Below are 9,711 nucleotides of genomic sequence, written 5' to 3' on the forward strand. Positions count from 1 at the left end.
CTCAAGGTAACTGTTGATACGCTGCTTTTCTGGTTTCTTAGATACAATTTTTTTTTTTTCTTGCTATAAATACTTTTCTTTTCTTGCACAAGCACAACTTGCGTTAAAACTTAAAGTTCTTTACCAGCCTTTTTGTTTCCTTCTTTAGGAGTAATAGCTGTACATGGAGGCATCTAGCTGTGTCTTAACAGCATTGCTTTCTAGTTCTGACTGTCTTCCCAGCCGTATTCTGCCTCCCCAGAACACAGGCGTGCAGTAGTCCTCCTCCCTGAATTTCCTGGGAAACATGAGCAGCTGGGTACCGGGGAAGCTCCAAGAGGTAAACTTAGAAACAGTTTGAAATTCCTCTAGCATTCTGCCAAGGAAATAGATACTCCACAGGAGACATCTCACACCTTCCAGAAACGGAGAACCCAACAAAGAAAAGCCAGAGAGCTTCCATTAAGGGCATTCTTCATCTTGCAATCTAAAGGCCCTACAGAAGAAATGTCTTTTCTCACTCCCTGCCTCAACTCGGGATGTATATGCATGTGTAAATAGCCATACAGAGACCCAGGAAGGAGGCATCTCTCTTATTCTGGCTATCATGGGATTTGTATGCTTTCTGTCCAAACTGATAGAAACACTAAGCTTCCAGAAGATTTGCTAGACTTCCTGGCCATTATTTTTAACTGAGCTTGTTTGCTTTTACGATACTGTGTTAGGGTATCTGAAACGTAGGTAACTACAGATCCAGTTGCCAGTAACCTGCTATGCAAGATCCAAATCAGAGACAGTATTTGCCATAGCTCCAAAGACAGGATGAAAGGGAGGGCTTAAATAAACCCATGAAAAAAGAATTTTTGACTTTGCTTTTTGCTGGGTGGATTCAAAAGTTTAGGGCTCTAGCAATCTTTAAATGGTGGTATAATGTAATAGAAATGCTGCTGGAGCTGAAAGGAGTTGAAAGACAGTTCTAGACTGGCTGTGCTCTATTAAGGAAAAAAAAATATTTTTAAGGAAGGGAGGGCACTTCTCCCAATTTTGCAGAATTGCTTTTATTTGGTTTGTTTTGATAGGAGTCTAAGGCCGCTGTTATTCTCCCAGGTTAAACTTGAGAAAGGAATTACTGGTTTGAGAAACAAAAGCGTGGATTATTTTTCAATGCAAGAAATAGAGAGTATGCTGAACGTATCGCCCAACCTCATATCTGTCTGCTTCAAAATCTGAAAAGGAAGCAAGCAAATACAACAACTACTTAATACCTACGCTATGATAGGTTTCATAAGGTGGAAGCTGCCAAATCTGTTTTGCAGTTTTTTCTTTTGTTTTTCTAGAGAGAAACTCATGACAGCTACAGCTAATGGTGTCCTCCAAGTCTTCTGGTTTAAAATTTTTATTTGCTTAATTCAATCTGTCTTGCTAGCGGCATTCGGCAAAACAGCATTGGCTCTGTGTACAGGTCCTCTGTAGTAACAGCATACTGTGAGTGAGAACGCAGTATTCTGTTAATTACTTTTAATTAAAATGAGTGCGCGCGCGCACACACACACACACATAGAAAGTCTCTGTTTTTCTAGTGGCTTGGCTTCCTTTTCCTCATTGAAGGGAAGAAGTTAAACTTTCTCATTAAATGTTTATATAAAAATGAAATAATTCTGAGGTTAACCAGAAATGCAGCTTAATCTTGTATAGAAACATGTGTGTGATTTTTTTTTTTTTTCAGTTGCACAAATATAGCTGAAACTTGAAGTTGGCAGAGAGTACTGTTTAAAAATATTTAGTCCTAGCATGTAAAAACTCGTTTTGTTACGGAATTCCTTTGTGAAAGGTGTAGCTACGCCATGTCTTTGCCAAAGTGATGGGAGCCATATCGACAGAGTGCGTTTTGGAAAATAGCTGCATTTTGGGCTTGTAGTTACAAAAGTTAAATTGGAATTTACATGTTTTATATATTGCTTGGAAGGATACCACATCCAGTAATATTTTTTAAGAGAGTGGAAAGAAGAAAAAAGAAAGCTTGCAGATGGAGTCAAAGCTTTGCTCTGTTAGAACATGTCAGGATGAGCAGAGGTATGTGTGATGACACTTCACATGTACCACTGAAGGCTCTGGTTTATTCTCCTTAGCTGTCATCATGTGCTATAGTTATGATACATATGCTTAATTTTGGCTACATACCTCATCTTTCCCTTCTCTGGGCGTGTTCAAGCTTTGTAGAATAAGAGCTACTGATACATGTGATACCGTCTGCTGCACAGGCACAACCTGCACTCAGTTTTTGGTACTGAAAGAGGAATTAAATGCAGCATTTTGTGGTCACTGCTGTCTTGTAAATTGTTGCTATGATGCCGCTGTCCCACAAGAGCAACTGGCCAGCTGTCTGGCTCAGCCATGCCAGGCTCTTTGGTACCAGGTGACCACAGCAGGTAGCTGAGGTGAATCTGGAGCTTGGCCCTTCCAGCTGAGACTGGGAGGAGGGGGCAGAAGGAGGATTTGGTCTCTTCTGCAGCCCCCGGAGGCAGCTGTGGCTGCCATGGTAAAAGCTGAGTGGGAACCATCATCCTGGTCAGACCAGGTGTGTGCAGGTGGCACAACCACTTTATATCCCTGTGCTTCAGGTAAGCTGTGAGCACCCACATGCACGGTCACGTGCACACCACTCTGCAGAATTACACGAATAAGCAAACTGTAGATTAAATAGTGAAGATGTGGGCCAATCTGTTCTGAACTAAGTTCACTTAACAGACATCATTAATAGAGCTGGTTTTGTTCAATTACATTTTCTTAACAACTTCTCCTAAATCAGCGACAGCAGGGCTTGTTTGCCCAGACTGTTGGATCAGTAGATATCACAAGACAGACATAATACCTGTCCTTTTTATCTACTGTTGGATCAGTAGATACCACGAGATAGACGTAATACCTGTCCTTTTTATTTAAGAATTGCAAAGGTGCAGCTTCATAACTACAGACCTGTTTTAAAGTAGGCTGTCCAATGTCTGCTCATATTGAATGTCTCTTTAGTAAACAAGGAAGAAAGAAGTCTTATCTTTTTATTAAAAAATATATTTAATTATAGGATATCATTGCAGAGGATGGCTGCGATGTGAGTAGGGACTCATCTGTTCCAAGGCAGTGTTTGTGAATACAGAACCATATAGATGTATGCACTTTAACTTGAGGAAAACTAATAACATAAAACACAGTTGCTTAGAGATCAAGGAAGCCTCTGTCTCACTGAGGCACTTGTGTGGCCTGTGAGTGCCTCGCATACTTGAGTTAGGAAAGTTTTACAGAGCGACAATCATGTGTTAAGTAAATTCACTCCAAAGCTCCAGTGGTAGGTACAGTATATGAATCTGAGGAATGAATGGATACTGTATGAAAAGCATTATGCTAATATACTTTATCATTTTGGGGTTAGAATAGATTCTTTTCCGTTTGCAAAATGCCCAAACGTATAATCCCTCCCATTTACATGTGGAGATCATAGAACTGAGCAAAATGAAGGGCTACACATACAACGGGCAGTTCTTTGTCTTTCAAAGATTAGATCAAAATTTATCACAGGGTGATCAATTAATTCATAGTATTGGAAACTTTATCTTCTAAGCAGAACAAGTTTTGTAGTGGTCTGTAAGAATTTATTTTCTCAGAGAAGAGAAAATGTCATGTTACCTTATATTTCCCTGTTTTGCACATGAAACAGGAAAGTTGAAACATGAGAGTACTAGATTTAAGCTGTTTTGAAAAACCTGCACCTGTCACCAATTAAAAGCCCCTCCGTTTAGCTCGTTTTAAAGCAAAAATGGTATTTGTGGCATCTTAAAGTAGTATTTTTATCTTTAAAAGTACTATGTTGTACAAAAGCGTTCCGTGGGGCACGTTTCTATCGCAGCCGGCACTGTGCTGCTACCTGAGCTGGTGCAGACAGACGGCCGTGTGCAGCAGCAGCAGCACAGGGATGCCAAAACAGGGGAAGCGAGCACAAAATGTCATGAGGCCATCCAGCAGCTCTCTTCTACTGGAGGAAGAGGCATCCCACTTGCTGTGCTCTCCACGCCTCCCGTGCCGACTGGTGCTTGTTGAATCCCCCTGTGAGCCCATCTCATTACCCCAGCAGCAAGCTAAGGCTTTTTTTTGCTTCCCCCCCTGCCCCCCTTTTTTCTGGATTAGTTTTCCGATGGTCTGGTGCATTGAATCAGTTAATGAAAGGGCCAGCTTAGTGCCGGAGCCAGCACAAGAGAGGGGTGGGAGGCTGCAGCCAGCAGCGGGTGGTGCCTGCACAAAGGAGAAGGGGGAAAGAGGCTGCAGCATCCTGCACTTTGGGCAGGAGTGACCTGCCAGCGGTGGCAAAACCTAGAGGTATTTACCATCTGTGCCCAGCGTCGCACTGAGCCTCATACAAATCCCGGGCGGAAAGTTGTGTGCTGCTGGAGTGACTGAATTGAGATATTTATGTGGATTTTAGAATACAGTCAGCAATCTCTTTCCCTGTTACTCCCTTTTAGCCTCTCTGCCTACCGTGCATCTTCTCCTGATTTGCTTTCTGTTGTCGCCTTGGCAAGGAGTCTATGCCCACCTCTTTCTTCAATCAGGCGACAGCCCTGGGTCCTGAGAGCTCTCTGACTTCCCCAGTTTTGTGGGGATAAGGTTATTGCTCTCCGTAGAGCAGCTTCTGATGCAGGGGTGAGAGGAGGTGCCTGACACGGGTAGGAATTTCCCTGAGTGAGAAACAGATGCCCTGACCCAGGAGTTATTCACATCTTTTTAAAATACCATGTATGAACCTTTTATCTCTCCTTAACGGAGTGGGAAAGCAAACTCCCCAAACCTATACACAATCCTCCTTTGCCGCTGCCTAGCAGGCGTGCACCGCATGGGCGCACAGCCTCGCAGGTAGTTTTCATCCAGGAAGCGCCACAATTTGCGCTATTCACAAACCGCAGGGTACTATTCTGTTTCCAGGCTCCTAATCCCTCTTACACACAATCCCTTACAACTTTAACTGGCGGGGTGGAGGAGCAAGTTAAAAAGGAAGGAAAAAGGAAAATGAAACACAATGTACAGCCAGCCAGTGGCTGCCAGTTACTGCGCACACAATCGACACCAGCTGCAGCCCAATTAAACCCGACATTCACAGGTGTTCCCAACAGACTCTGCACTAACAAAACCACTTTCTTGAAAATACCTAAGTCTTTAACACAGAAGCTCATTTCTTTTTTCCTTTTCTTTTTTTTTCTTCTTTTTTTTTTTTTTTTAAGATTCTTTAAAGCTATTTAGAGCACTTTAAATACAAAGAAGCTGAAAAGGACTTTCAGTCCACTAGGAGAGAGTTGGTGCTTAATGCCAGAATGGGGGAGAATCAGCCAAGCTGAATCAGCCAGTGTAACCATTGGTTTCGGGAGAAAGATGCGTTATGCTGAATGTTGTTTATTCAGGGGGACGGTAACTGGCACTGGGTATTTTATTGTTGCTGAGAGTGAAATGGGGAGGGAGGAAACGATTAGGTGTAAATCCATTTCTTTTTGGGACTCATCATTGTTTGCACCATAGCTGTGAGCTTATGTGTGGTTTTGCTTATTACTGATCAGTCGGGGGCGGGGGGGAGTGGTGTTGTTCAAATAGCAAGTTTTAGTTCTCCTTTCCTCCCAGCTCCCAGGATAACTTGATACAGTCACCTTTTTGACTTTGAAGTAGGATTCTAACTCAGTTGTTTATTTTCTGATGTTAAAGCACCCATTCCGATGATAAATCAGTCCTTTAAAAAAATTATAGTCTGTTTTAAATACGTGAATTCAAAATTATTTCTGTGTTGAGAGAGGACAGCAGACGTGCATGGGTCAGTAATTTGCTCTTATTCCATTGAAACTGAGAATCGTGTTTTTAAACTTTCATGTATAATTATATTAGTAATCCAACTAGGGTATATTGTGCTACTCATAGATTCAATAGCATTCAGCCACACCTGGCTGGCTATTCATTTCTGCAATAACACCCCACACCTCAGTAGTTATTGCTTAATTACCTGGTGCCTGGTCTGTTGCTGCTTAATCACTGTTGTTTCTGACAATCACTTAATGTCTTCATTACTGCTTTCACACTCAATGACGAAAGCCACTCTATATTCAGATGCAGTTAAGAACATTGATTTTGTTCCTCAGTACTCTGAGCTGCAATTTTGCCTTTGGAACAGGTCTAGGACATTATTCCTATCCCTCATGACACATAGAGATCCAAAAGACTGCACTTTTTTTTTTTGTCTTCTTTTTTTTATACTGAAAAGGTAAAAATGGTTACCCCTTGGATTTGTATTTGAAAATAATTAAGAAATGTCTTAAAACTGGCAGAGAGGCGATGTTAGTTCACAGCATTCATTTATAGAGATAGGCAGAAGCTATTCATGCTGATAAATGCAATGGAGAGAAAAGAAAATCACCAAGACTTCAAATTCATGAGTATACCACTGAATTTAGATATCGTCACTCGGGAAAAGATACCAGAGGCAGTGTGGATAATTTTCTGAGAAATATCTCAGCGCTAATACGATGGCAAATACAATAACAGGAAAGGAATTGCAAGCCAGCCAGAAACATCGCTATGCCGTGGTACGGCTCCAGCCACGCCCTGCCAGGCTTCAGCCACGCCACAGCAAGGGGATGGAACAGAACTGGTGAAGGTGACATGGCAGGTGGGCTGAAGGATGGATAAGGTCTGCAGGAGCAGGGACCGAGTCACTGAGGACTCTTCAGCTTGCAAAGTCTTGGCTGAGAGGGGGTGAGGGAAAACTCTGTAAAATCATCGACGATACGGGGAAGGTGGATGGGGAATAATGGATGATTCCCCGTTCTCAGTGAACTAGGAGGCACTTGGTTAAATTAGCAGTTTTAAGACAAAGAAAAGTGCTTTTTATACAGCGCGTGATGAGATAGCGGCACCTGTTACAGTATCCTGAATCACTTCCATTGTTGTCAAATGGCCCCTTCTGCTACCTGCCCCCTTGGCCTCAATTGTCCCGATCTATGTTGTTTTTTTTAATCTAGGCAAAATTTATATTTGTAAACCCTTCAGTTACTTGGTCTAGTAAGAAATGTCCTAATGTGACTGTGACAAGAAATACCTATGAAAACCCAGAAGACCTTAGGCCAATAATGCAGCAGATTTCACCAGATTAATTCACTCCCATTTCACTGTGGTTAGATTACTACTTGTGTTTGCTTTGCACGAGTAATTTAGCTTTACTAGCAAGTGAGAACGCTTGTGAGGACTTTTTTTCTTTAAAGTTTGCATACTTGAACGAAGAAAAATAATCAAACTTGCCATGTCAAATCTCTTACCTCAGAAACCTGATACTCTGGGTTAGCCAAGGAATGGAAATAATGCCATGTGACTTGTGTGACCAGATGCGAGGACCCAAATTTTAAACACTGAGCCATAATGCCTGCTGTTTATTACTCCATAAAGTATACAAGATTTATTCCACAAAAATTTTGAGTGCAGCCAGGAAAAGAGAGGACAATAATTCATGCCTTAAAGTTTTTTTCCGCTTCCCTTAAAAGCAGATTAAATGTACCTGGGAAGCAAAAAAAAAAAAACACCACCCCAAAAAATCAGTTTTCTGGTGCGTCCTCATGTCTAATATATTTTCAGTTATCACAGAACTTATGGTTCAGTCTTCAAGAATAAAACTAAAACAAAAAAATCCTTTGGAGGTTAATTGTCATCACTGTTACCGATGTTACATCACTGTTACTTGGCAGAGAATAGACAAAATGTAAAAGCATCATCAGAAGTATGAGCTTATGGGCAAATTCCTCCTGAGCGTATCAGCGTACAAATGAAACAAGAAGTAAGACTGGCAGTGAGTGGTGTTCCTTCTTTTTTGGATCTGCCAACTTGACAGTCTTTCCTTCAGCTTCTCCTTCAGTAAAACGTACCAGCTCCTACCCAGTGAATGTCCTGTGCTGCAGTGATACCCTCCTTTGTCATTTCGGTGCTGTAGATCGGCGATGGTCTCTGTGAGCAGAACGGGCCAGTCAAAACCTGCTGTACTGCATTTTGGGGGTTTTAATAATGCTTGTTAAAACCCCCAGGTGGTCTCTTCCTCTTCATTTCGTGAACTCACCCTGAATGCAGCGTTTATCAAAAGAAAATGGACCCCTGCTTCAAAGACCAACACAGATTTAGAGTCCAGAACGCTTAGATCTGTTTTTCCATCAACAGGGGGGGGGTGGGGGGGTGGTGTGCAGTTTGATCTTGCTTGGGTGTTTCTTCTTTGAGTGGCTTTAGGTTTGTGTTAGAGATAGGGAAATAGTCAACAGTGTCTACTTAGAGAAAATCCTGAACGGAAGGACCGAGATCCCTCTATTAACTTTCTAGATGATGTATTAATCTCTGCAAGGAGTTGGTGCACTGAATCTCAGCTACACTTCCACGCTTAACTGTCTCTGAAGTCCTGAAAAGCATTAACATGCATAACAGCAGTGTTTAGCTTCGCTGCTCATTAGAGCAGCACAGAACTAATAGTAATATTGTTGTAACTTGACAAAGGCATCTAAATCCATGCATGTTTTCTTCTGAAAGCTTCCTAAACATGCTGCTAAATCCTCTAAAAAGCTACTAAATGGCTTTGGCAACCATTAGCACAGCATAAGCGGGGGAACTCCTTTCAGTAAGTGAACAAACAGAGAAAATATGCTGAATAGCTGGACAAATGTGTTTCAGCTGGCTCTTTCATTTACAGATATAAGGGAGCAGTCAATATCAATCACTGTTTTCCCTGTTGCACTGGAAATCACAATATCTCTTTTCATTCCACAAGCTCTTTTCACCACAGTAATGTGTCTTTAGAGTGACACTGGCATCAGTCTGTTTCCGCTGTCTGAAGTCCAGAGAGCTTAAAAACACATTGCAGGGTATGAGACCTTAACCCTCCTCCCCTTCCACACATCCCTCCCCTTCTAGCCTTCCTTTCTGAATTAATTGCTTTTACTTCTTTCCCAGCGTAAAGCTGAGAAAGAAAAGTGTCTGGGAATATCTGCCTTTGCTCTTTGGAGACAGAAAAATGTGTCGCGGGTTGTTTGGGTTTTAATTTATCAGGTGTTGTGGGGAGTTTAACACAAGGTAATATGATTATCAAGTTAATTTGCAACATGCTGTGATATGAAATGTGTTACTGGGGTTTGAGTTTTGAGCTATATCCTGTTTCTTGAATGTCCTAATCACCTACAACCTCATTTATTTAAAAAAAAAAAATGGAGAAACACTATCCTTATGAGTATCTTGCTTTTGGAGTAGGCTGATATTCTTGTGTTCGCTTTCTTCCTTTCAAGTAACGTATTTTATAATAATAATAATGCTATGTGTTTTGTTTTTTTATTGTTTCTTTGCAGATAACAGCAGTCTGTAGAGAAGCAGCTCTTTTAGCTCTTCAGGAAGACATACATGCCAAATCTATCATGGGACGGCACTTTCGCTACGCGCTGACTGTCGTGACCCCAAGAATTCCCGATTCATTAATCCAGTTTTATGCAGATTATCAGCAGCAAAGTGGACTGCACATGCTCTGAAAAGCAAATTAATGCGTGCCCCCATTCATGGTGTGAATAGCAAATTTCCTTTGTGAAGCTGTCAAAAGCCAAAGAATTTTGTATGGAGTGGAGTGTCCAAAGTTAACTGAAGGGCAGAGTCATCATAAGAAATGCCTGTGTGGAGGTTTTGAGTGTAACT

The 9,711-nt window shown here is 41.6% G+C and overlaps 1 long non-coding RNA gene across 1 annotated transcript; it reads left to right on the top strand.

The window, feature by feature from the left end:
* The first annotated feature begins 1,736 nt into the window (after nt 1–1,736).
* Nucleotides 1,737–9,479, top strand: LOC121096179. The gene is made up of 3 exons (XR_005830387.1): nt 1,737–1,747; nt 2,042–2,052; nt 9,375–9,479. It is a non-coding gene; the product is annotated as an uncharacterized LOC121096179 (long non-coding RNA).
* Nucleotides 9,480–9,711: the final 232 nt, after the last annotated feature.

Source organism: Falco naumanni, chromosome 1, assembly GCF_017639655.2.
Source record: "Falco naumanni isolate bFalNau1 chromosome 1, bFalNau1.pat, whole genome shotgun sequence".
Classification (NCBI taxonomy): Eukaryota; Metazoa; Chordata; class Aves; order Falconiformes; family Falconidae; genus Falco; species Falco naumanni.